Source organism: Sorex fumeus, unplaced genomic scaffold, assembly GCF_029834395.1.
Source record: "Sorex fumeus unplaced genomic scaffold, SorFum_2.1 ptg000007l, whole genome shotgun sequence".
NCBI lineage: Eukaryota > Metazoa > Chordata > Mammalia > Eulipotyphla > Soricidae > Sorex > Sorex fumeus.
The window spans coordinates 10,735,631-10,762,764 of record NW_026606064.1 but is presented as its reverse complement, the minus strand read 5'-3'; the positions used below and the strand labels follow the sequence as shown (position 1 = coordinate 10,762,764).

The following is a 27,134-nucleotide window of genomic DNA, read 5'->3' as shown; positions in this document are numbered from 1 at the left end:
TAGTTTCAGTGCTCCTTCCTTGGAGAGACCACCTGGGCCCCTAGCCCGAGTACCTGCTCTGTCATAGATTTCTGCTCTGACATTTTGCTCCTCCCCCTGGTGGAGTTGTGCTATTTGGGCTTGTCCGGCAGTTGAGATTCAAACATTTTACCGGTTAAAAAAAAAAATCCTGTTCCCCATTTGTGACCTTTCTGCCCTGGCCCAGATGAGTCAGAGTCACTCAAAATTGACCACAGGAATTAGGGGGTTGGTGGTGGCCATGGCCACTGAGAGGGAGAACGACCCAAATTTGCAGTGGGAAAGGCCAGGGGAGCTACTGTCCCTCCCTGCTTTTTTTTTAACAGACTTACAAACTTTTATGATTATCAGTCATACAATGATCGAGTACCCATCCCTCCAGCAGTGCTCATTCTCTATCACCAATGTTCCCAGTATCCCTCCTTCCTGCCACCATCCCTTTTCCCCCCATCCCCGCCTCTGTGGCAGGCACTGTCACTGTCACTGTCTCTGTCTTCCTGTTGTTCATTGATTTTCTCGAGTGGGCCCAGTAACGTCTCCATCGTGAGACTTTGTTGTTACTGTGTTTGGCGTATCGAATACGTCACGGGGAGCTTGCCAGGCTTTGCCGTGTGGGTGAGATACTCTCGGTAGCTTGCCGGGCTCTCCGAGAGGGGTGAAGGAAACATTCCCTCTTAATCTCTCTCTTCTTTTGGGTGTTGTGGTTTGCAACACAGGTGTTAAGTGGCATCATGTTCGGTCTGTAGTCTACTTTCAGCCCGCATCTCCCATCCCGAGTGAGTCCTCTAAGCAGCCTTCGCTTGGTGTTCCCTTCTCTCTCTCAGCTGCCTTTCCCCTCAGCGTGTGAGGCCAGCTTCCAAGCCGTAGAGAAATCCTCCTGGTCCTGCCTCCCTACTTTGGTTCTGGTCCCCAAACCACATGGCAGGGAGGACGGAGAGTTTGGCCCAGGGATGAGCTTGTAATCACGGTCATTCCCACCTCTATCTCCATATCTGACTTCCGGTTGTCTTGCCAGTGGGGGTGAGGACGGGCATGGGGGAGGGAGCACAATTAGGCAGAACTGAGATCTGACCTGAGCACAGTCAGTCGGGTGGGGCTCATGACTGACCCCGGGCAATGCTAATCTCGTGAGACTCTGCTTCTTCCTCTAGTGACTGGGGCTGGCCTGGGCTGAGCCCCCATCAGTGGGAACAGGGTCTACACAGCACGGCTGAGCACAGACCCTCCATGCTGGGACAGCAGGGAGCACAGGTCATGGTGCGAGTTTCCAGGTGCCAGGCCCTGGGCACCACGTCCTCCCCACCAGGTATGCCTGCATGGTGGCAGAGCGCATTGGTCCAGTGTGTGTCCGCATGGTGCCTGAGTGTGTGCCCACCCAGTGCCCACCCAGTGCCTGCTTAGCCTGTCCTCCCAGCCTTCTGTTCTTCTATCTCACGAGAATTCAGCCTCGCTCCTCTTGGTCTGGTACCATAGGACATGTTCTATACTAGGCATCAAGTTTCTCTGTTCCTAGATTTTATGATCCCTCTTTTGGGGGAGGGTGGTGACAGGGGAGAATAAGGCCACACCCAGCGTTCTTTAAGGGCTACTCCCAGCTCTGTGCTTGAGGGGGAGGGGGGTTGTCCCTAGCGATGCTTGGGACTCTATGGTGCTGGGGTCCGACCCTGGATCAGACGCTTGCAGGGCAGATGCCTTCACTTCCGGGCTCGCTCTCTGGCCCCTGATTTAATAATCACAGAACAGCAGTGATTTGTGTCTACATCAGGGATATGGGCACATACCTACACACACAGGTACATGCATGCACACACGCACGGCCCTATCTCCCACAGGGTGCCCACTCTGTGGAACCCATGTCCGTGTCTCCAATACTTGCCTTGCACAAAATCTGAGGTTCCCGATGGTCCAGGCTGAGCCCAGAACAGGCTGCAGGACCCTACAAACAGGCTGACTGTAACTGCAGGCGGGTGGGGATGTGGCGGGGCTGGGGTGGTCTGGAAGGGAGCCGTGATGGAGAAACACCAGGTCCCCGGAGGAAGCCGAACTACAGAGTTCCGTGGGCCCAGAAACGCTGGGACAGCTTGTGCTCGGTGGGCTTGCACGCCTCAGACGTGACTGGGCATCTGCTTATTCATTCATTCACGCATTCATTCACTCATGCACTGCACGTAGGTTGGTGCTGGCACTATGCAAGCACTCTAGGAAACACTTAGGACGGGATTTGGGGCCCCCTGAGGCTGGGAACGTGGCTCAGTGGTGGAGCAGTTGCCTTGCACGTGCGAAGCCCCAGATTCCGTTCCTGGCGCCACAGAACCAACCCCAAAGCAAACAGCAGGAGATCAGCCTGGTTTAAGCACCACTTCCGGAACTCTCTGTCCAGGCGCCGTGGAGATAGAGCAGTCTTGGAGTCTGGGCCAGGGAAGGGAGGCTGCGAGCAGTGATGCAATGATGAAGGAAATGGGGTCCGTTGTGGAATGGGGGTATGGGGGCAGGCAGTGGAGGGATATGACTCCAGACAAGTGAAACCGAACTCTTTGCCGGTCAGGGAGAGGCCCCCCCAACCCTGAGTGTCTGAGAGACTGTGGCATCGGGAGGGCTCCCAAGTGACCGTTCCTGGGTAACTCAGAGCCACCGTGGCTCATTCCTGATGATGCTGGGCCGGCCTGTGCCATGCCCCAGCCACGCTCTCTCATGCACCTCCTCCTCCACTCTTGTCCTCTCTTTCTTGCACATGGAGAAACTGAGGCAGAATTCAGCAGACACTCAGCTAGATTTCCTGCCCTCCTGCGGGGTCCCCTCCCACCGCCTGGCCCCCATACCCCCAGGCTCTGCGGGACCCTGGCTCTGTCTTTGCAAAGGAGGGATCTGCATGTTTTTTTGTTTTTGTTTTGCTTTTGCTTTTTTGGGTCACACCCGGCAATGCATAGGAGTTAGTCCTGGCTTTGCACTCAGGACCCACTCCTGGCAGTGCTCAGGGGACCCTGTGGGATGCTGGGAATCGAACCCTGGTTGGCCGCATGCAAAGCAAAAGCCCTACCCGCTGTACTATCCGCTCCAGCCCCGGGATCTGCGTTTTTGAAGCTGTGGGACTAAGAGAAGAGAGTCGGTAACGGTCTGGGGGCTCACGTCAAAGACAAGGGGAGCACAGCCGCATGTGGGGAGGGTTCACCCTTCTGTGTGTGGTGGGGACCCCCGGAGATACATGGGGGAGTGCGGGAGGGGAAAGGAAGAAATGGAAGAGAAAACGCGCTCCCCTTTCTACCTGCCCTTCGGCAAGGCCGGGGGTGGTGAGCAAACCCTCAGCTATAAAATATTTCCTTTCAGTGTTGTAATTACTAAGTAATGATGTGGGGCGGGCTGCGTATGAATCGTGTTGATTAATAGCACACGGGTAGTTATTAAACATCTGCTTCCTGGGGCTAGAGCCATAGGACTGCGGGTAAAGCACTTACCTTGCACGCAGCCAACCCGGGTTCAATCTCTAGCTTCCGTGGAGGGGTCCCTGAGCACAGAGCCAGGAGCAAGCCCTGTGCATCTCTGGGGTAGCCTCCAAAATGAAAAGTTAATAAATAAAACATCTGCTTCCCAGTGGCGACCGGTGGTTGACACACCTGCTTTGTGTACTAGGACAGCGAGGTGCTCATGCACACATGTGCATATACGTGTGTAATGTGCGCACATATGTGTGCTCTGTGTGTGTGTGTGTGTGTGTGTGTGTAAGAGAGCCTGGCCCAGTTAGGAGGCCCTTCCCCTCACCGGTGCCCTAATGCCACCTTCATAACTCACAGCTTTCCCTGGGGCACGGAGCCGTGACCTGACCTGGGCCTGCCCACCCTGCTGGGGACAGGGGGCAGGTGGGCTGCCCCCTGGGAGCCATCTACTCAGTGGCTTGAAACTCGCTCAGCCCAAAGACAGAGACTGGCCTCCTGGCTACTTCCCTGTGCCGTGTGGGACGAAGTTCTTGCTGTCGGACCCATGTGGGTGGAGGCCTTAAGGCCGCCCTAGCCCAGCCCCTGCACCTGGATTCCACGATGTGCAGGAGCCCTGCTCGGGTGCCTTTACCACCCTTACTTGCTGTGTGATCTCAGGCCAATCGCTCCCCTTCTCTGTTCCATGAAATGGTGAGCTGCGCTCCAAGCTCCCTCGGACGGCCTCTGGGGCTCTGCCGTCCATCCGCAGTCTCCGACCCAGTTTGTACTAATTAGGAATCCGAGATGATTTAAATTGAATAGCTGTGTTCCTCAGCGAGTAAACCATCGGAAATGATGCCCGCCGTCACGGCTTCTCAAAGACTCACTGGTGAGCGATGAGAAGCCAAGCTGAAATCAATAGCTTTTATTCTGCAGACGGAGAAACGGCGGCTTGGGCGGGCCGCGGCTGGGCACGGCTATTCATTCTGCTCTTTTAAATTTTTATGCTTCTGTTTATGGACTGCCATTAGGTAATATGGATCTGTCCTGAAGGTTGATTTTTTTCATTAGCTTAACTCATTTTACTTATTAGTTCGCGTTTATAGGCCGGGTTTAATAAGCGCGTGGTGCGAGAGTCATAAAGCAGCCCTTCTTTGACAATATTTTAAATTCAAGTCTGTGCCGAAGTCGTTCCAGGTTTATTTACTCATCGCTGGTTTCTGTGATTGGGCGCCGGCGCTGCCAATCTGCTGTTTGACCTTGAACATCGCCTAGTGACCTTGGACACCAGCATCACTGGGAAAGGGCGGTGCTGATGCATAAAACCCACACATGCTTACTTTTGTGGGGAGGCTCACTCCTGCCGGGCTCAGGGGGACCGTAGATGGTGCTGGGGATCGAGCCGGGGTTGGTCGAAATGCCGAACCATTTTGAATCAAGCATCCTCCCTGGGCTGAGAGGGCTTCTTCTCAGGCACTCTGGTGGAATTCTGGGCCTTTAGGGAAAGGCTTTGCTTTGGGTGCCTTCGAGGAGGGGAAACTGAGGCACAGAGGAGCTCTGTGGCCTGCCTGTACAATGCCAGGGGTGTCAGTGCCAGTGCCAAAACACCAGGCCAACATATCTGAGTGCAGCCGCCATCTCTCTCCCAAGTCTATGTCACATCCCCCACCCCTCCCACACGTGTGCACATACTTATACACATGCACACACATATATGTTCACACGTGTGGGCCTAGATCCACATACACATGTGGACACATGCGGACACATGCGGACATGCACATAAGCACGTGCACACACAGTGTTCCCCGCCCCCCCACTCATGCCCCACAGGCTGGTCTCGTGTCCCCCAAGTCACACCCACCCTGGGCTGCTCCAACCGCTGCCTGGGTGAGGCTGCTCATTGGGGGGTGTCTTGCAGGAAGTGTGAAAATGAGGGTGTCATGAGGCTGGGGTGGAAATGAGAAGTGGAAGCTGGGGGTCCCCCCAGAAAGCCTCTTCATCTAGCAGGGTGGGGAAGGGGAGCCCGGAGACCACCCCAAACGACATTGTGCAGAGAGGGGCTGGTGTGATGGAGACCCACGGGAGTGGAACTCTGAGGTGCCAGCTGCTCAAGCCGTGCCCCTTGGGCCCCTCCTGCCACCCTTTATTGATTTCTTCATCATCCCCTTTGGGGCAAAGTTCAGTCCAGGCCACCCCTCTCTGAGAAATGTCATTTCTGCCCCCAACCTTCTAGTGCTCCCTTGAGCTCGCTCGCCCGCTGCCTTCTGGGGTGACGCAAACATTTGCCAACCTGCTGAGTGCTGGTGCCGTCTGCATTGGAGGGGCAGACTGGTGAAACGTGGGGACCCCTGGGCGGGAGGGGAGTCTTAGTGTCTGGGTGGAGGCGGAATGGGCTGACACCTAGCGGGGAGGGGGGCAGGGGGCGTGGGGAGCAGAGGGAAGAGGGCCGGGGCCACGGAGAGACTCTCGCCTGCAGGTTTGCCAAGGATGCTGGGCGGCTGCCCACCCCAGGCCACCCTTCCGCTCCCGCGTTTCCTCCTTGATATTTATTCATCGGTTGCCAGGTTCCCTGCTGTGGGCTCTGCCGATGCATGAAAGTCATTTTTCGCTGCCTGCTCGTCTCGGAGAGAAGAAGAGTCATGTTATCCCATTTCATCAGCCAGGAGCCCGTGCTCAGATGGGGCAAGGGACTCCATGCTCGCAGCATCCGGGGCCCGCGAGAGGGACAGCAGCAAGGAGAAGGGCAGCCAGCCAGCGAGGAGGGACTCTAGGTGTCCACCTCCCTCTGCCACCCCATCAACTGTGTGACCCTGAGCCAGTCTCTGCGCCTTCTCTGTGCTGTGTCCTGGTTGGAGAAACGCGGCATGGGTTGGGCTGACCAAGCCTCCCTCCCTAGCGAAGAATCAGGCTTCCCGCGGCCCACACAGTAGACAGAAGGCTGTTTTCCCTCTGAGCACCTTGGGGCACTGTGTTTCTGGAGACTTCATCCCTTCCAAGGGCTCTGTGCTAGAGAGGCTTGTGATTCTTGGTTTTTTGGTGTTTGGGTCACACCTAACTGAGCTCAGCGCTCATTCCTGGCAGTGCTTGAGGGACCATATGCACTGCCAGGGGTCGAACTGGGGTTGGCCTCATGCAGGGCAAGTGCCTTAAACTCTAGGCTCACTCCCTAGCCTGTGCACATGAGTTTTGTTTTTTTTTTATTTTTTTTTATTAATTCACCATGAGGTACAATAATAAAACTTCCATGTTTGAGCTTTGATCTTACGGTCATCAAACACCCATCCCTTCACCAGTGCACATTTTCCCCCACCAAAATCCCCAGTACCCCCTCCATTCCACCCCTCCCCCTGCCTGTGTGACAATTTGCAAAATACTCTTTCTCTACTTTAGTTACCTTCGAGACCAGTCCTACCACCCTTCATACCTGCCGAAAATGCAATGCTAGACCATGTGTTTTGTCTTGCTTGTTATGGATATAATACAATGTCGCGTGGCCGCGAGAGTGTCCGTGTACTCTAGGAATTCTAAGATTTTTTTTTTTTTTTTTGCTTTTTGGGTCACACCCAGCGATGCACAGAGGTTACTCCTGGCTCTGCGCTCAGGAATTACCCCTGGCGGTGCTCAGGGGACCATATGGGATGCTGGGAATCGAACCCGAGTCAGCTGCGTGCAAGGCAAACGCCCTACCCGCTGTGCTATTGCTCCAGCCCCATGGAATTCTAAGATTTTAATAATTAGGTTCTGAAGAAATCACTGCAGCAAGTTGCTCGAGTCCGAGATGCATTTGTGTGTCTCTGGATCATGGCCGTGTGGGAGCTTAAGTAGATGGTGGGCGGATGTGGCCCACATCTTGGTGTCCCATCAGGGCGCGGGGGAGGAGGGCCCACTTCTCCCCTGCCCTGTGAGACTTGGGATTTGCCATCACCATCACTCATACCTGGAGCTTCTCACTCCACTTCTAGAAAATGGTGGCCGCCGGAACTCCTAGAGGGCCATCTCTGCAGCACGTTGCTCAGGTCCGAGATTTGTTTGTGTGTCTCTCCTGCACATGAGTTTTCATTCAGAACATTCACCTTCAGGCAGTTGCGTGTCACGATTATTTCTGGGAAAACTCACCTGGCATGATGGTGCTCATGGCAGATGTTTTCAGTCAACTGTCTGTCTGCTGACTGCCGGTCCTAGTGATGACACCCCATCCCTGGTGCCTTCCCCTGCCCCCCACCCATACTGCGGCAGGCTTGACCTTGTCGCCCTGCTTCCCTCGGGCAGCCTGAGCTGGTGCCACCCCCAGCTGCACTTGGCACTCAGGGCTGGTTCTTCTTGTTTCCAACAGGTGGGCTCACCTGAGCAGCCCCAAGCTTGTAGCAGTCGGAACCGAAGCCACCTGCACCCTCCCATGTGATTTCCAGAAACATCAGCGCGAGCTCTTCCTCAGAGTACCTGACTCGGGCTACCCAGGTAAGGAGCGTGGCGCCAGGTGGGTGTTGGTTGGTTGTTATTGTCACCTAGAAGTTCCAACCACAGAGCACCCCAGTTTTCTGGATCCCTGAACCCGGTCTGAGTCCTCCCCCCCTTTTTTGTTTTTTTCTTTTTGGGTCACACCCGATGATGCACAGGGGTTACTCCTGGCTCATGCACTCAGGAATTACTCCTAGTGGTGCTCAGGGTACCTATGGGATGCTGGGATTTGAACCCTGGGTCGGCCACGTGCAAGGCAAATGCCCTACCCGCTGTGCTATCGCTCCAGCCCCTGAGTCCCTTCTTTAGCAGGAGACTCCCACGGCTGAGTCTCTACCATCAGACAGACCTGCCCCCCTCCCCCAGTTCCTAGCTCTGTGTGCGGCTCTGGGCAGAGCCTCAAACTTCCCTTGCCCCAGCTTCCTCGTGGGTCATACCAAGAAGCAACAGCGCCTGCTTCTCGGGTTTATAGGGAACAGAAAAGGTCACATGAGGAAAAAAGGCTTTGAAACAGGACAGGTGGGGCCAGAGCAGGTCAGGTGTTTGCCTTGCACGGGGCTGACTTGAGTTCTCTCCTCTGAGTCTACCAGAAGTAATTCCTGAGTGCAGAGCCAGGAATAACCTCTGAGTATTACTCGGTGTGACCGCAAAACAAAATAAACACACACACACACACACACACACACACACACACACACACACACACAGGACAGAGCTGCCAGAAAATCAAAACCCAAGAGTCATGCGCTGTTAACCTACGTCTGCACTCATGGCTTCCTCTACTGCGTGTGCTGATGGCTGGTCTTGGGGGCAGAAACACGAGGCAGGGGTCTTGTTCTGTCTTGTTCTTAGATAACGCTCACCTCTTTACCCTTCTGCTCAGCATACTGTTGAATGAAGGAATAATTGAATATGCACTACCTATTTCATGTAAAATCTTAATGACAAAACCTTGCAGGTCCCATCTTCAGGAATATGGGTTTAGTTCTTTATGGAAAAACTCCATAAAGCAGTTCTTTCCATGAGAGAGAGTTTGGTTTACTTTGAAGTAAAATTCTGCTCGAATCAGGATTCTGCTACACAAAAATTATGGGGGGGGTCCATGTTCCCCCTGTTTTATGAAATCCCCCTCCAAGTTTGGTCTGCACCCCCCAGGAGTAATTCCTGAGTGCATGAGCCAGGAGTGACCCCTGTGCATCGCCGGGTGTGACCCAAAAACAAAATAAAAACATAAAAATTATCTGGAATGATAGCACAGAGGGTAGGGCGTTTGCCTTGCACTCAGGCAACCCAGGTTTAAGTCCCAGCATCCCATATGGTCCCCTGAGCACTGCCAGGAGTAATTCCTGAGTGCATGAGCCAGGAGTGACCCCTGTGCATGACCCAAAAACAAAACAAAAACAAGGCTGGTCTACATGAGGGGTCTGTGCTTCCCCTGTCCTGTGAAGCGCCCCCACTCTGGGGCAGGTCTGCACTATGCATCCCTCCCTCCCCACCCTCATTCTCTCCATTCTGGTCAGCCAGAGGGGGAATCTGAGAAGGAGAGCATGCCCATCCCTTCCACATGTCCCACTGACCCGCATGGGGTGTGTGCATTGCTTAGCTGCAAGGTATGCTAGAAGTCTTCATTCTGGCCATGACAATTTTATACCAAAGGAAAAAGAGGGAGGTAAAGATACTAGGGAACTCTGCCAACTGAGATTATTCCCATCACCCCAGTTCTTTTTTTTTTTATATCATCTCCCTCTTCCTCCTCTCTCTCTTTTCCTCTCCACAGTTTTACGTTTTCTTAAACACCTACTTCAGGCTGGCTTCCTTCATTGAAGGGTGCCCCATGTCTTTTCGAACTTGATAATTCCCTTCTTTGCTGAATGCTATTCTAGAGGGCAGGCTGCCAAGTGTTTCCCACTTGCTGATTGAATGATGTTCTCATGGCTTTTGGTTGGGAGCCATGGTGAACAGTTGCTGGAAACTTCATTCTTGAGCTGGGTTTTGTATGGTTATGCTTTTAATCATTGAGCAAATACTTAGGCACCTGACGACTGAATTACATGGTAGGAGTCTGTGTAGCTTTTTGTTCATTTGTTTGTGAAGGGCGAACATGGCAAAGCCTGGCAAGCTACCCATGATGTATTCGATATGCCAAAACAGTAACAACAAACCTCACGATGGAGATGTTACTGGGCTCATTCGAGCAAATCGATGAACAATGGGAGGACAGTGCTACAGTGCTACAGTTTGTAGGGAGTGACCACAACTAGCAGTGTTCAGGGGCTATTCTTAGTTCTGTGCTCAGGAGTGATCCCTAGCAGTGCTCACGGAACCATATGTGGTGCTGGAGATTCCAACTGGGATTGGTAGGACGTAAGACAAGCACCTTTGCTTCTGTGCTATCTCTGGCCCAAGTTTGTAGCTTGTGTGTGTGTGTGTGTGTGTGTGTGTGTGTGTTTGAGCTGCACTTAGCAATCAATGCTCAAGGGTTATGCCTAGCACTGCACTCAGATTTCACTCCTGGCAGTGCTCAGGGAACTACATGGGAAGCCAGGGATCAAACTCTGGTCATCATGTGCAAGCAAATACCTTACTGGATGTGCTATCTCTCTGGCCCCAGTACATACAACTTTTCAAGAAGCTTCCAGACTGCCTCCCAGAGTGGCTGTGCCATTTCACATCCCCACCAACCACGACTGAGAGTTTCTGTTGCCCCACAGCCTCTCTAGCCACTACTGTGGTCAGTTTTGCAGACATCTGTTGTTCTATTAGCTGCGTCATGGTCTGATCCCCGCTTTAAATGCAGGACTTTGAGATTTAGAGAGGGCAGGGAAGAGAGCCAGGAACATCTCCCAGAACTTTTGAGATCCAAGCCCTGCCGACACTCTTTTCTCTCCACTGAGCGACTGGACTCGTTCATTCATAACATCTGCCTTTGACAGCCAATGAGGTGGGCCAGTGAGTGGACTTAGACAAGGTCAGAGGATCTCACTAACTCAGCCTGAAAATAACCCAGGAGGAGTCAGGTAGCTGAGAAAGCCCACTTGACTGAGGGGACGCCCAGTCAGGTTGCTCATGCATGCACAGTCCTGGGGTCCAGGAGGCCCATGGATTCATCTGCTGCCTGGGTAAGCAAAGGCCAAAGACTGGCCACAGGGGAGACCACGGTGAGGAGAGGTTCAGGCTGAAGGAAGGCAGACAGATGGGCTAAGAGCCGACACTCAACTCAAACCTAACTAACAAGAATATTTTAAACTTTTTATTGGTTTCCAATACACGACCCGAGTTCGATTCCTCCGCCCCTCTCAGAGAGCCTGACAAGCTACAGAGAGTATCTCGCCCGCACAGCAAAGCCTGGCAAGCTACCCGTGGCGTATTCGATATGCCAAACACAGTAACAATAAAGTCTCACAATGGAGACGTTGCTGGGCCCGCTCGAGCAAATCGATGAACAACGGGAGGACAGAGACAGTGACAGTGGCCATTCAGGACCTGTTGATCCAAGAGGCAGAGCTGAATCCAAGGCCCCTTTCTGAGCCCTCTGCTTCAGTCCTGGGGCACTCAGTCCCTGACATGTGCTCTCTCGCTCTCCCAGCTTCTGAGTAGGGCACTGACCAGCAGAGTGACACCCACCCCACACCCCACTTCAAAGCCAACCCAAGAAAATCAGCTTTCTCTCTAGGAATGACAATATACATTCCGGAGCTGAAGCTTATTGGTTGTTCTGGAGTCACATGAACACTGCTGACCAATCACTCCATAGGAATTACAGTGTCAATTCCAAGCTTAAAACTTATTGGCTGGTGGAATCACATGATCACTGCTGACCAATCAGTGAAGGCAGGAAGAAAATCAGCATATGTTGATTGGTCAGTGTTGAGGGGCGGTTGCTGGAAGTGTAAGGGGATTGGTACCCCATCTGTAAACCCAAGGAGGAAGAAAGGGATGCTGGACCCAGCTACCCACACCCATCTACCCCTTGTGGGTGCTTGGGCAAAGGCGGAGTTTAGGGACAAGCAGGAGGACTGGGTCACCCGGTAGAGCCCTTCTGGGGGATACAGTGCTGGGTAGCGCCCTAGAAGGGGGTGCCTCGTTTTCTGTGCCCACAGTGTCCGAAAACGTGAATTACACAACAGTGTAGCTCCAAGTGGTATTTCACATACCAAAGAATTTCCCCCCACCCGAGGTCCTTCCCACAGAGACCGTTCCCACTATCCCCTCCCCAAAGCTGACCAGAGTTGGTTTTTCTGCTACATTATTTCAGCCTACACCCCCCCCCCCCCCCCCACACACACACACACACTCCTTACTGCTGGGAAAGTTTCTGGAGCTGCTTTAAGGGTTTATTGGCTCTAAACGGCCTCCCAGAGAACCAGGAAGGGCCTGCCTGCCTTCCCCCACCCCAGAGCCATCACCACCACCACCACATCAGGCCTCTGGAGGGAAGGGGAAAGGAAGCAGCACCCCCTGATGGAGCAGAAGCCCCCACAAGCGTCTGCACCCCACCACAGCTCCGTTATGCATTTCGGGTGCAGTGTGTGGGTGTGTGATTTCATTTGAAAAAGATTTACTCAGCTCCAAAATGATCAAAAGCCCGACTTCTGGCACCACCTCCCAGGCAGCTGTGGCCAGACGGTTTCTAAGATCTGTCCCTTGTTTGATTTCCATCAACCACGTCTCCCAACCCCTACCCTGGGCCCCCCACTCCGCGAGTCCCCAGCCTCTCTACCCTGTGACTTCTGCAGCTCTACCTCACAGGGTATGCTCGCAAAAATCCGTCTCAGGCTGAAGATACCAGGAAGTCGAAAATACAGTGGGTCACACCTCCTGAACATCTGAGTCTCACGTCCTTAAACGTGCCCCGACACCCACCATCTTATCGGAGCCCGCACGATAATCAAGTGTGGGCGACCTCTTCGCACTCATTGACTGTGGCACCGAAAGTGACAGGCAGGGTGGAGCTGGGTGCTCACGGTGACCGAGCTCAAGTGAACTGCTGGGTGCTGGGGGCGCTCCAGTCACAGGGCCACCTGGAGACAGCTGGGATGGGGGCCTGCGGGCAAGGGGCTGGCCACCCTTGGGAGGGCACGCATGATGGGGTCCTTTCGCCGCTGCCTGCCTGGTGCGAGAGCACCGCGACTAGTACGGGAAATGCAAAATTCACAAGTCTCAAGTGTGGTTTGTGCATATCGTTCTCACGCCTTTCATCCTATGTCTTTCGTATGTCGGGGACCTGCTGTGGCCATTCTTTTCTTCTTTCCCTGGATTAAGCCGCTCATTTCTCCTATCCCTGTCTTCGTCACACTAAGACATTTCTCTGCCAATGTCTTAGTTATTCACTCCTTCTATCCATGACTTGTCCATTCCTTTCTTTTACCATTGGCTTGGTCATTGATTTACTCCTCCTCCCCCCCCCCCAGCATCTCAGTCATTCATTTCTCTTACCACCAGCTTACTAACTCATTTCTTCTACCCATGTCCTAAGCATTCATTTCTTCAACCAGTGAGTTAGTCACCCATTTCTTCTACCGAAGTCTTAATAATTCATTTCTCCTACCAAAAACTATCTATCGCCTTCTGACAATGTGTCTGGCTTGGTAGATGTATTTCTTCTGGGAATTGAAAGTGAGGGCCCTGCCCCTCTCCCCTGGGAGACCCCTGGAGGGAGGACTCTCCCCTGGGTATCCACCAGCCAGCATCTCATTCCAGCCAGGTTGTAGGGATAGACTCGGTCCTGGTCTTGACCCAGAGTTTTGTTGCAGCCTGGGAAGGGCCTGGCTTAGAGACCTGGGTGCAAACTGGAGCGTGCACAGATATGTAGAGAGAACCAGCCAATCTCCAAGAGAACCAGCCAGTCTCCACTCTCCAATGCACCAGTAGCCCATCAAAGCTCCCCATGATCTGAGATCTGAAGGTGCAGGCACAGAACTCTGACCCCAGCTCCCAGGGTGACCCTGAGCGTGTTGTTTAGTCTCTAGTCAGTCCTGTTTTCTTGCAGCATGAAGAGCCTCTCACCCCCCCCTCCCACCCCCGCTATGCGAGGAGCAGTCTTTGAATCCGGGTGTTAAAAGACTAACAGAGAAGGAGCCAGGGAGGGGCTTAAGGAAGGTCCAGCCACCCCACCAGCTCTTTCTGCGCAGGGACTTCTCTCTTCCCCCAGGGACTTCTGCCAACTGCTTTGCATTTTTAAGTGAGGGTAAAAATTACTTTTAAGAAATCATTAACAGAAACGATCTGCCCTCCTGAACAAACCCAGTGACCTGGGAGGATGTGAATGAAGGGCAGACGCCCCTCCCCCAGCCAGCTCCTTCTTGTACCCTAGTCCAGGTACCTCCCACCCCTGCCCCCCCCCCAGCCCTCCCCCTGCAACTTTCTATTTGGATGTGGAGCTTCCCAAGTCTGGAACTTTCCACCTTTCTCTTTTCTCACCAAGGGGGCGGCGGGGGATCAGGTACCTTGTTAGGAAGGGACAGTGACCGGGTTGATGGCTGTTGAATTGGCATCCAGACCAGAAGGCCTGGCACCAGGGACCCCCGTCTCCACCCCTCCCTTCCCTCTTCTGGAGGGGTCACCTCAGGGGTCACCTTGAGTTCATTGGCCAAGTCTCAGGGTGCCGCAAGGAGCTGTGGGTAGTGGGCCTCTGTGCTGGACTGGGCGGCAATCCCTCCAGTGACATGCACAGGCCAAATCCCGAGGCCCGGCCTGTCTTGGGCTCCGAGCAGTTGTGCACCCCAAAGCCCCAACCAGGGACACACAATGTGTCGTGGCTCTGATCTCTCCCTCTGATTTCACCCTGCTGTGCCCCCTCTGCCCAGGAGACCCATGGGGAGGGAGGATTCCAGCCCTAGAGTAACTTTGGGGGTCCACCCCTTTTGGGGGGTCCTGGACCTGAGCCCCTAAGGGCCCCCCAGATGAGCTCATTGGCCAAGTCTCAGGGTACTGCAAGGAGCTGTGGGTAGTGGGTCTCTGTGCTGGACTGGGCAGCAACCCCTCCAGTGACATGCACAGGCCAAATCTCAGGCTCACCTCAGGGTGCCTGGCACCACAGGGTGCTGGGAACAGGGGCTTGGACCACTCGGGTCCCACTTTCCTTCTCTGATCTCCAGAGGATTTCTCGGGGGACTGCTGGTGTGAGCACCCCTGCATCTCTCCGGGCTCCACTTATCTGTCGCTCGCAGAGTGCCTCCAACCCAACTGTCTCCCCCTCGCCACCCAGCCTTTCTGGTCTCCAGGGAACCCCTCAGGGAGGGCTCCCCGACTCACCCCAACGCACAGGAACTCTGTGTCCGACCGCCTTAGGGCGCTTGGTTATTACTTCCCAGGAATTCTATTGCCGTGGTCACCCTTTCCCTATCTACCTGCCTGCCTCACCACTTTCTTGCAAAAATTAGACTTAAAAATCTTCAATGGTGGGGCTGGAGCTATAGCAAGCTGGTAGAGTGTTTGCCTTGCACGCCGCCGACCTGCGTTCGATTCCCAGCATCCCATATGGTCCCGCCTAGCAACACCAGGAGTAAGTCCTGAGTGCAGAGCCAGGAGTAACCCCTAAGCATCACTGGGTCTGACCCAAAAGCAACAACAACAAAAGAAACAACTTCAATTGTGCCCCTGAATGTGATAGTTCCTGGGCGTGGGGGGGTGTCTGCTCCACACAGTCAAGTGCCTCCCACCCCTCAGCCCTGAGACCCCCATGGCTGGTACAGACAAACCCCTTAGGCCCCCATCTCTAGGGCAGCCCACACTAACCACCTTTCACGCCCTGGCCTGTGGCGCTCGGTGGGGGCCCACATGAGTCCTTGGAGACTCATTGTCCATGGAGACAAGGTCAGGCCACAGCCTTGGCCTTCCTCCTGCCTCAGAGACCCCAGACCACGAGCTGCCTGAGGCGCCCCACCTCAGCTCCAGGAGCTGCTGTTGCCCACCCCATCAGTACGCCCATCTCTGCAGGGTCCCACCTCACCGGCCTGGACTTCCCTTCCAGGGTTTTTGGTTGGTGGGTTTCAGTCTCCCATCCAAGTACTAACCAGGCCCGACCCTGCTTAGCTTCCGAGATCAGACGAGATCGGGCGCGTTCAGGGTGGTATGGCCGTAGACGTAGTTTTGGTTTTCCAGCCACGCCCAGCAGGACTAAGGGGCTACTCCCAGCCGGGTGCTTGAGGTGACTATGGGGGACAGGTGCTTGGGGGACAGGCAGAGGCCGAGGTCGAACCAGCATTCTAGGAGGTAAAACTGAGCGCCAGCCGTCAGCCAAATGCACTTAGGTGCCGGGTCTGTGCTCTTTTCCTTACATCATCTTACAGGGCCAAGAAATAATAAGAACATGGGGGTGTGTATGTGTGTGTGTGGGGGGGTGGCATCATATTTACCCCCACTCTGGACACAGCAGGGGGCTCCACCCACACTGACAGTCCCCCAGCCCCCTCCTGCCTCCCTGTTGCTATTGTGTTTTTGGTTTCTAATAGCTTTATGGAGGTATAATTTACGCACCATAAAATCCGCTCATTGTAAGCATATGACTCGATGATTTGTAGTAGATTTACAAGGCTGGAACCTCAGGGCTGGGCTAATTTTAGAAAATTTCCATCATTTCCCCCCAGAGAAACCTGACCCCCTCCCCTCCCCCCCATTGCCATTCATACCCGGTCCCCTCTAGCTCCTCACAGCCCACCCTCTGCAATCTACTCTCTGTCTCTATAGATGTGGCCTTTCGAGGACATGCCCCCCAGGTACTGCACCCAGTGCACCCCAGTGGGGCCGGGCAGGCCTGTGGGCCCCAGGTCAGGGGTGAGTGAGGTTTGTGAGAACTTGGAGGACATACAGAGAGACACCAAGTGTGAGCAAAGGAGATTCCTGAGGGATTCAGTGCCTCAGGGACCTTACTCACTCCCCCCAGGCTGGGTTCCCCACTGCCACTCTCCCAAGAGACCCCTGTATGCTGCTTCAGCCTTGGGACTGTCTTCCTGTGCGCGACACCCTCTGAGGATCATTGCACTGCTGGGGAAACTGAGGCTGAGAGACATGCAGGCACTCACGCTGCCGTCACACAGGTCGGCGGGTGTCTCTGATTTCAAACACGTCCTTAAACACCCGCACAATTCCAAGGCCTCACGTCAGTTGAGAGGGGAGGGGAGACACCTTTTTGCAGCAAGACAAGCTATAACTCACATCCGTTGTGCTGCGTTCTGTGGACAAGACCCCAGGGAGGGGGTATCGGGAGCCCAGGAGAGTTTCTTGGCGGAGGTGATGTCAGAGTCGGGACATGAATAGGAATTAAGAGGCAGAGCTGCTGGGGGAGAGTGTCTTCTAATGGGCAGTCCTCTGGCTCTGGCTTCAAGCTGGAGGGAGCCCTTGGGAAGAACATCCTCTTGGCAGCTTATTCTCTCTGCGGCACCACCTGGAAGTGACAGGCGGAACCGGGAGTGTGCCGCCTTCCAGGGGGCAGAGCACTGCCTGCCGCAGCCCTGCCCAGCCTCACCCCCCCACCCCTCCCCCAGAGCCTGGACGCTCAGCAGTGGGAGGAGCCCAGGCGGCAGGTCCCGAGGAAGCAGGAAGTCTGAAGGTTTGGCTTCCTGCATTCCTTCCCCTGACCCCCCAGGAGGGGCTGGTCCCTGCTGCTTCAGCCCCTGCCTCCCTCCGGGGGTGCCCACCCTTCCCCCACCCCTCCCTTCTAGACCTGATTGCAGCAGGTGCACGTGAGTTGGGTCACCTTCCCGCTTGGCTGCATGCTGGGTGTTGAGTGTGGACACAGCTCTGCCGGGTGCCGCACCTGCATCTGTCCCCTGTGTAACACAGCAGCACACGGGCGTGGGGTCTCCGCACGGCCCTGAGTTTCTCTCTTGGTTCTGGAAGCAAGAAGTCCAAGATGAATGGCCCTGGCTATTGTCCTTTCTGGTTAGGGCTCTCTTCCCTGATGCCCTCTGCAGCTCTTCTCTAGGGGTCTGTTAGCATGTGGAGGGCAGAGACCTCGGATGCCTCCTCCTCCTTTTCTTAGGGGGGCACTAATGCTCTAGGGTCAGGGCCCCCGCCCTATGACCTCATCTGACTCTCCTGACCGTCCTAAGGGCCTTGTCTCCAAAGACAGTCCATGAGGACCCAGGCATGGGTGTAGGGGTGGGGGATAGGGGGCGACCTGATCTCGTTCCTTGCCGGCACCATCCTCACAGGGCAGCTCTGAGACAGAGCGAGCTATGAAAAGGAGGACTGACGCCCAGCACGTGTCCACCGCCTGCTGCCTGCCCGCATGTGTGCACGGTCAGTACAGCCCTGGGTGCAGAGTGCGGGGCTGGGCTCACCCCTCTCCCTGCTGCATGGCCCCTCTAGTCCCTGTGAGAGCCTGAGAGGGGCACACATTAGCCCCAGTGGACCTCCCCCTCCTTCTCTCCTCTCTCAACCATTGAGATTTTGTGGTTTGCAATGCTATTAAATAACCGTTTCTCATGCACATAATCCCAACACCACACCCATCACCAGTGTACCCGCCTCCCTCCCCCAAGGACCCCAGCTCCCCTCCCTCCCAAACCTCCCCTCTGTTCAGGCATGTGGTCAGTTCTCCCATGATGTTGCCCTTTGTGGGTACCTCGTGGTGGTACCTTTGAGAGAGGTCATTCTGTCTCTGCCCCTTTCCTTCTCAGCGACTTCACTCGGAGTGATGTCCTCTAGTTCCGTCTATGTTGCTGCAAATTGCACAATCCTTGTTCTTTCTCAGGGGTTGGAGCGGTAGTTTAGAGCATGTAGGGCGTTTGCTTTGTATGTGGCCAACTTGAGTTTGATCCCTGGCATCCCATAGGGTACCCTGAGCACTGCCAGGAGTGATTCCTGAGTGCAGTGCACACCCTAAGCAATACTGGGTGTGACCCAAAAATCCAAAAAAAATTATTTTTAAAAAAATTTGGGGCTGGAGCGGTAGCACAGCGGGTAGGGCGTTTGCCAGCAGGTTCGATTCCCAGCATCCCATATGGTCCCCTGAGCACCGCCAGGAGTAACTCCTGAGTGCAGAGCCAGGAGTAACCCCTATGCATCGCCGGGTGTGACCCAAAAAAAGCAAAAATAAAAAAATTTGTGGAACTTGATATATCTTACCATGGAATCATTAAGTCCTTGTCTAAAGATTTATTAAGCTGTTTGCTGCTAATTGAGCCGTCGTCCGTTACTGTTTTGGTTTGTTGAGTTTAGTTGGCTTCTGTTTTACTTTCTCCTCTAATTTTCTGGGCTCCTACTTTGCTGTCAGTATCATGGAATTTGGAGGTGTCATGTGGCCGCCTATGTGACTGTGAAGTCTAGAAACTTCAGAATCTAGGGGCCAGAGCCATAGTACAGCAGGGAGGGCCTTTGCCTTGCAAGTGACTGACCCAGGTTCGATCCCCGGCATCCCATATGGTCCATCGAGCACTACCAGGAGTAATTCCTGAGTGAAGAGCCAGGAGCAACTCCTGAGCTCACTGGGTGTGATCCCAAAAAGCAAAAATATATAAATTTCAGGATCTATAGAACTGGGCACATGAGTTTACATGGTGGAGGCTGTCGGAGGTGGGCATGACTGCTGGGACTTTCAAAGTGGGTTGTATAGAGGGGGAGGGGGAGGCTGCCCGCCCCCACTCCCAAAAGACACTAGAGATCTTAGGCTGAAAACCCGCTCTATTTGGAATTTTCAACAGTTTGGCGTCTCTGAAGAACTTAGGCGTGAGGTGGTGGGGTCGGGCCTTTGGCCACAGCTGTGGGGGGACATGAGCAAGGCCACCAGGGCTTCAGCAGGGCGGGGACTCGGCCCACCCTCTCCTGGCGCTGGTGCCCAGAGGTCTTGGCCGGGACACCAGTGTGTCCATGGATTTTAGCGATGTGGCTTGTATCTCCTTGGAGATTTAGTTGTGAGTTGCTAGAACAAGGCTGGTGGGTCCACACACAACATTTTTTTAAAAGAAACTGATTTACATCACACTGATCTCTGTGCTGGGCTCTCTCTTACGTGAATTACTGACCTACTTAGGCTTCACTCCAGCCTTATGGGGTAGAGAGTCTTCGTATTCATAGGAGGAAACCAAGAGACCAAGTGGCTTGCCCACGACCACACGGCCATCAGATGTCCTGGAAATGAATGCTCACCATAGGTGTTCCAGGAAATTGACCTTTTAAACCGTGAGCTAAGATGGGACACTAGTCCTCTGGTCTCCAGGAGTTCCCAGTCTGATGGAGGAGTTTCCAGTCTGATGGAGGAGGCAGCCTTGAACCAGAGAATGAGAGTACCACAGGCTGAGTGTTCTGGTAGGGTGAGAGTAACCCAGTGAGCTGATATAAATGTCATCTGCCCTGTGGCATCTAGTAGTGTCTGGGGAGATACCAACCCGGCTTCCTGGAGGAAGAGGGCAGAGGAAGTTAAGGAGGGGCTGAGAGTGTCGGAGGCATGTGGTTTCCGTTCTGAGGTGCTTCATGTTCCTCCACTGCACAGGTAGGTATTCTCTTTGGTGGTTCAGGGTGCCTCATCCAAGCGATTCTAAATCATAGGGCTTCTAGAGACTGAGGTAGTCCAGACCCCATGGCCCTCAGCAGCAGTGGGCTGCTGCTGCTTACAGACTTGTCCAGAAGCTCAGACCATTTCTGCCTACAGGGACTTGTATGGAGTCGGTGCTCAGGGCCTGCGTGCCTGGGAATGGCGGAGAGCCAAGCTTCTGTTGGCTTGTCTTGTAGCTTTGGATCACACCTAGCCGTGCTCCAGGGTCCAGGGGTCACTACTGTGGGTATTTAGGGAACCACACAGAGCTAGGGGTCTGACCCAGAGGCCCCACATGTGGAGCCTGTGCTATGCCCATGGAGCCCTCCCCCTCTGCCCCATCTTCATCATCATCATCATCATCATCATCATTTCTCAGCAATGAGCCGCCCACAACTAGAGGCAGCTGAGTGTCAACTTAGTGCCAGTCTTGGGCCTTGGCATGGCAGGGGCGGGGACAGCTCTGTGTCAGAGGAGCCCACCTAGACCCCTGGAAGCCAGCATTCTAGGGTGTGTGTGTGTGTGTGTGTGTGTGTGTGTGTGTGTGTGTGTGCGCGCGCACATGCATTTACACGTGCATGTACAGGGTTGGGGTAGGGGGACTCCTTCCAGTCTGGAGGAACCAGCAAAGTGCTCAGACACCCCTGCCTCGGCCCTGCCTGCCCCGACATTATTCCCCCACAGCTGTGAGACAGCCATGGGCCACCCATTTCACAGATGAGTGAAAGGAAGCTCCGAGAATGAGCAGTCACCCCCAGGATGGAGCCCGGCCCCGCTCCCCTCTTCCCACATGACCTTCTGAGACCAGGGGGTAATGGGGACCAGGGAGCTTGAGGGGGCCGGGAACAAGCGGGATACTTAGCACCTGGGGGCAGTGTGTGTGTGTGTGTGTGTGTGTGTGTGTGTGTGTGTGTGTACTCACCAGCCTTGCTCTACCAAGGTCAGGGATACCCAATAGCCTGTCTTTCCAGCCCTCTCAGGCCTGGGAATTCTTCCTGGTGGGTACTGGACAGGCAGGAGAGGAGAGGGGAGGCAGCAGCCGGTCACAAGCCCCTCGCCCCTGCCAGCCTTGTAGACCATTTGAATCCTCGACAGCTCAGAACAGGACCAGAGGGCGCTGCTCCCCTTGGAGTCCCAGACCACTAGACCAGGCCTGTGCCCTGGACGAGATCCACAACTCTGCTCCTACTCAGAGGCAGAGAACCAGGGAAGTGGCCCCGGTAACTGGGAGTTGGCGGGGGGCGGGGGGGGTGTCCCTGTTTTGCTTTGCCGGCCAAGTGGGGGAGCCCTTGGGACAGCCCACAGGAGTCACTCCCCCCCCACCGCAGCTGGGTCTGCCCCAGGGCTGGGAACAGGCCCTGTGTGAAAGCAGGGGACCTTGAGAGCAGCCCCTGGACCCCAGCCTGCATCCTCCACGAGGCTCCTTGCCCAGCAGGGCCCTGGAAAGCCGCCCGGACTCCACTCTTTGATGTCACTGCCACGGGTCGTCGGGGTCACTTTGCCCACTTTTCTGGAGAGCCCGGGTCCCCAGAAGAGCTTTACAGCTGGCTGTGGGAGCCTGTAGGGCCTTAGGACCTTTTCCGGGCCCTGGGCTTCTCAGCCTGGGGAGAGAAACTTGGTATGGATGGTAAAATGATGAAGGATAAAATCATATTAATTGTCAAGCCATCTTTTCTGGCTGGGAGCAATCCAGGCATCTGCAGCCGAAAGCGCTGGGGGCTGCCTGCAGTTTGGCCCCCACCCCGGAATCACCCTCCCCGCCGACCCTCACTAGCTCCGTCTCTGCCATGCTTGCCCCCGTTCTGAAAGGAAATTAGCAAAGTTGTTCCTGTTCGGGGTGTGACTGTCTGCAGAGCTCCTGGCCTGTGCCAGCACCTCACCCAACCCTAACTTGGGGGTCCCATCTGCTGCCGCAGTGCTGGGGTCCAGGTTCGCCCTCACACAGCCACATCTGGTGTTTGACCTTTGTGAAGTGCTTTCCTGCACCTCAGTCCTTCACCTGTAAACTGGGGGACATGAGGGGCTGGAGAGATAGGGCATGGGTTAAGGCACTTGCCTTGCACACAGTGGACCCTGGTACCATCCCTGTCTCTGTCTACGACTCCCAAAGCACAACCAGGGGTAACCCCTGAGCACAGAGCCAGGAGTAAGCCCTGAGTATCTCTGATTATGTACATCCTCCTTTAAAAAAAAAGGAATGGAGTCTATGCTAGGAAGTGGCTGTATTTCTGGGGAAATAAGGCTCAGGTGGATGGCTCTGCCCCAGCAGAGCTGAAATGGGGCCAGCCAGCCACGAGGGGCCCAAGCAGACAGGAGTATTGGACAGAGAACACCCCACCTGGCCCTCTGGGGTGCGTGAGGGGGGAGGCGTGGGATGCCAGAGAGGCAGGAAGGACCTTCACTCCCCCTAAGGCACAACACGCGGTTCTTTCCCTCTGTCTCCTGAATTATGTCTCTGGGACCCGGGGGAGGGGTGGCCCATCCTTTCTCAGGGAGAACAAAGGCGGAGGTCAAGGCTGGCCCCATGGTTGTCAGTGACCCCAGGAAGGGAAGGAGGCGTGAGGAGGGTAGGCTCTTCTCCCCCTGCCTGGCTTCTGGAAGAGGAGTTTGGGGCTTCCCGGGATCTCCACCACCAAGTCTCACTCTGTGCATGTTTGTATTAGGGGCCTCGCCTCGCCATGCAAGGCTGCTACTCCCTGCTCAGTGCTCCAGAGCTGCTCCTGGCTATGCGTGAGGAACCGCATGGTGCCAGGGATGGAACCTGGCCTTCTGCATTCAGCCCCTGTGCTTGGCACCACCCTGGCATTTCCCTGAGAGCCCTGAGGAGGCCCCTGCCACTCCCCACTCCTCACCTTCAGATCTTTCCACCGAGGGCATCCAGGGCGAGCTAGCTTAGGAGTCACATGGTGGCCCGCACTAGGACCCAAGTTTGATCCCTGCCACTGCCTGGTCCCTCGAGCACTGCTAGGATGACCTGGAGCACTTCTGCAGTGAACTTCTCCAACCAGTGGGTTGCTGAATGCTGGCCACCGGGGTCTGTGAGCCCCCCTTGAGAGGCCTCCCTGAATTAAATAGATTAAAAAAAAAAAGTAAAATTGGGCTCACTGAACAGAAGTGATCACTGCCGAGGACAGTGAATTCAAGGAAGGCTTCATGGTTGAAGAGATACCCAGCTGGGCCTTGAAGGGTGAAAAGGAGTTTGCCAGGCAGTGGACAGGACAGGAGCCGGGCCCAGCATCCACAGGACCCAGCAGCAGCCTCAGAGAGGAGGGAGCTACTTGACACTTTCCCTATGTTTCACTCCATCCACGCGTGATGCATTTTCCTTTTGATTTTTGTTTGGTGCCATGCCCAGCAGTGCTCAGGACTTATTCCTGGCTCTAGAAAGAAAAGGCAGCATCCTAGCAGTGACCTCATCCTCCTTTCCTGATGCCCCCTCTCCAGCCGACTGCACCCTGCGGTCAGGCCTCATAGGAAACCACAGCCCAGCCATGTGGGGCCCCTCGGTGGGCCTCCCCTCTGGGCCCCATTTACACACACACAGAAATTACTCATGGTCACTCCTGGCAGGGCTCAGGGCACTACAGGGGGTGGCAGGGATTGAACCCGAGTCATCCATATGCAAGGCAAACGCCTTCCCGGCTGTACTGTCCCTCTGACCCCATCATGCGTGTTCCTTGTGCAAAAAAATATAGACAGGGGGCCGAGGAGAGAGCTCCATTCCCTGGACAGCCAAGACTCAGGGGTAGGTCCCTGGCATCGCACAGTCCCAAGAGCACTGGCCAGCTTGACCAGGTGGCCCCCAGCATACCAGGCCCTTGAGCGTGGAAGTGTCGGGTTCAGCTGGCTGAGTTGCAGAGAGTGGGTCCTCAGGACCCCCTGCGAACTCTCCCCCCCCCACCCACCCACCCCCAAAAAATAACCACATCACCTGAGTATAAAGATGCACCCCCTCGCCGGTACAGATTGGTTCCGCTTTAGCCGTTTTTCACACTTGTGGCAATGAACGGAGGGACAGTGTCACATTCGGGGCAGACGGGGAAAAGCAAAGAACCATCTACAAGCCCAGCCTGGCGTCTCCTGGGATGGGGGCAGAGGCAGTAGCGGGAGGTTGGGGTGGGGTGGGGGGGTCAGGGAGAAGGGGTCACCCGGCCAGGGTCTTTGTGTGCATGAATGGGGCCTTGTGGGAAGCTCCGCAGAGGGCCCCCCGGCCCCCGCACGGCTGGACTGTGGTTTCCTCCAAGGCCTGGCCGTGGTGGGCGGGGGTCAGCCAGCTGGGGAGGGGGCGTCAGGAAGGAGGATGAGGTCACAGCCAGGATGCTGCCTTTTATAGACAAGTCTGGGGGAGACAGGCAGGGGCTGTCCCAGTTGCCTGCCCACTCCTTGCCCACTACCCCCCATGCCAGCCCCAGTCTCCCAGAGACCTTGTGGGGGAACCCCCCACATCTACAGGAGGTAGTTGGGCAGCCCCCCAGAGCAGCCTGAGCCCCCATAGCTTTGTCACACTGTCATCCTGAGCATGCTGGGTCACCGAGCCGTGCGTGGGGTTCCGGGCAGAGGACAGCACGACAGTCTACACCCCCTCACCTGAGCTCTGAAAGGGGCCCTGAGGTGTTCCATTTCCTCCCCGGCTCGAGGGTCTGTAAGGGGGACCGGGAGAGTCTCGGAATTCCCAGGCCCCCTCATTAGCGCTAATAGGGGCTGGCGCGACGGCCTGGGAAAAGGGAGGCCTTTGTCTGCATCCGTGGATCAGACCCTGGCCCTGCGCCCTCCGCCTTCCACTGTGCGGTGATGTCGCCGATTCTCCTCCCTCCCTCCCTCTTCAGGGCCCCAGAACCCTGCTCCATGATCACGCACAGCCAGTGCACACGCTATTTCCTGAGCACGCACACAGGGACACATGCACAGCGTGTGTACACGCATACGCATGTGTGCACACACCCATGCACACGGTCACAAGGCCCTGCCCGTCCTACCCCTGTGCAGTACGCATGTGCACACAGACACATATGTACATGTGTGTACACACCCATGCACATGGTCACAAGGCCCTGCCTTCCTCCCCCTGTGCAATGCGTGTGCACACACAGACACAAGTCCGCCCTCGGACCCCTCCCACCACTGCCCTGCAGGCCAGTCCCCGGGGTAAAGGAGGAACCTCCACAACAGGGTGGCATGGCCAGAGAGTCCGGGGAATAGGTGTTTCTTAGCATCAAGGAGGAAAGAGAGCCAGAACCCTTCAACCCGTCTTTCAGCAGGAAATATGACCTTAGTGATGCGGGGCTGGGGAGATGACCAATGAGTATGGGGCTGAGTATGGGGGAGGGTGGGGTCCGATCCCAGCATCACATGGAGGCCGCTAGGAGTGAGCCCTGGGCATTGGCCAAGTGTGGCCCCAGAGCCAAAACAAAAAACAAAAAAACAATCACTGTCACTGTCCTCCCGTTGTTCATCTATAGTTGTTTAGGTCCTAAACTGAGTAATCAGTTGTCACTGTCACGGTCCTCCTGTTCATTGATTTGCTCAAGCGGGCCCAGTAACATTGTGAGACTTGTTACTGTGTTTGGCATATCGAATACGCCACAGGGAGCTTGCCAGGCTCTGCCGTGCGGGCGAGATACTCTCGGTAGCTTGCCGGGCTCTCCGAGAGGGGCGGAGGAATCGAACTCTGGTTGGCCATGTTGGCTGCGTGCAAGGCAAACGCTCTACCCACTGTGCTATCACTCCAGCCCTTGAAATGGTGTGATGTGGGCCTGCTGGCTTGGGAGAGGCCCTGGATGGGGCTCTAGGCTTCACCCCGCTGCTCCTTCCTGGTTCATGGGGCTTCCAGTCCTCAGCCACTTCCTGTCTGGGAGCATCTTCTGCCCTGGCAGGAAGTGAACTGTGAATGGGCGTGGGGCAGGAGCAGGTGCTAGTCCCCCTGACCTCTCAGGCTCTCTTGGTTATTTTTTTTCTCTTTGGGGATTTTTGGGGCACACCCTGTGTTGATCAGAGCTTACCCCTGGCTCTGCTCTCAGGGATCAGTCCTGGCAGGGCTTGGGGACCATAGGGGAGGTCGCAGGTTGAACCCGGATCAGCTTGGTGCTAGACTGCCCACCGTATTATCCCTGCAACTCTCTCTTGCTTACTTTCATTGGCTCACTGATTGATTCAATCCATCTGTCAGTCAGACCAGTGAGGCTTAGGGTGACTCCGACCAGAGCTGGGAGTCGCAGCCCTTTGAGCATCTCTCGGACCTGTTCCGTTCTGGAAAGGCCCATCAGGTGGAGAGCGCCCTGTCCTCACACTTGCCTTCCTCTTCTTAATTACTGGGCAGCCGGGGGGGAAATGAAACACCTGCCAGTTTCTTCCTTTTCCCAGCACGGGGGCTCCCCAGGCCCCCCCCTGCTCCCAGCAGGACCCCGGCAGCCCTGAGGTAGCCGTGGGCAGGCGGCTTTGTACAGCCGCTCCTGCCTGCTGGGCCTCTAAATTAAACGCAGCCACCGCCCGCTGGGGGTCGAGGTCCGGGGCGGGAAGGGGGATTTATGTCCAGCCTGCGGTGTGCGTAAAGAAATGTCCCAGCTGGCACCTTCCACCTCTCCGGGAAATGGCCAACCTGTGCATGTGTGCATGTGTGGTGTGCCTGTGTGTGTATACTTCTGTGTCTGTGTGTGTCTGTGTGTGCATGTGTGTGCCTGTGTATGATGTGTGTGCATGTGTGCTTGTATGTTTATGTATATGCACCTGTGTATGCACATTTCTGAATGTGTGTTGCTGTGTAGGTGCCTGTG

The 27,134-nt window shown here is 55.3% G+C and overlaps 1 protein-coding gene and 1 pseudogene across 1 annotated transcript in view; one reads left to right on the top strand and one right to left on the bottom strand.

Annotated features, from left to right (window-relative positions):
* The window catches only part of TSPAN18 (tetraspanin 18), a 122,651-nt gene that overhangs the window by 65,857 nt on the left and 29,660 nt on the right, over positions 1-27,134 (top strand). Inside the window, exon 2 of the mRNA XM_056138356.1 lies at positions 7,765-7,889. The gene's annotated coding sequence lies outside the window, so the exon portion shown is untranslated. The remainder of the gene's footprint in view (positions 1-7,764; positions 7,890-27,134) is intronic.
* Positions 15,832-15,974, bottom strand: LOC130017545 (uncharacterized; annotated as a pseudogene).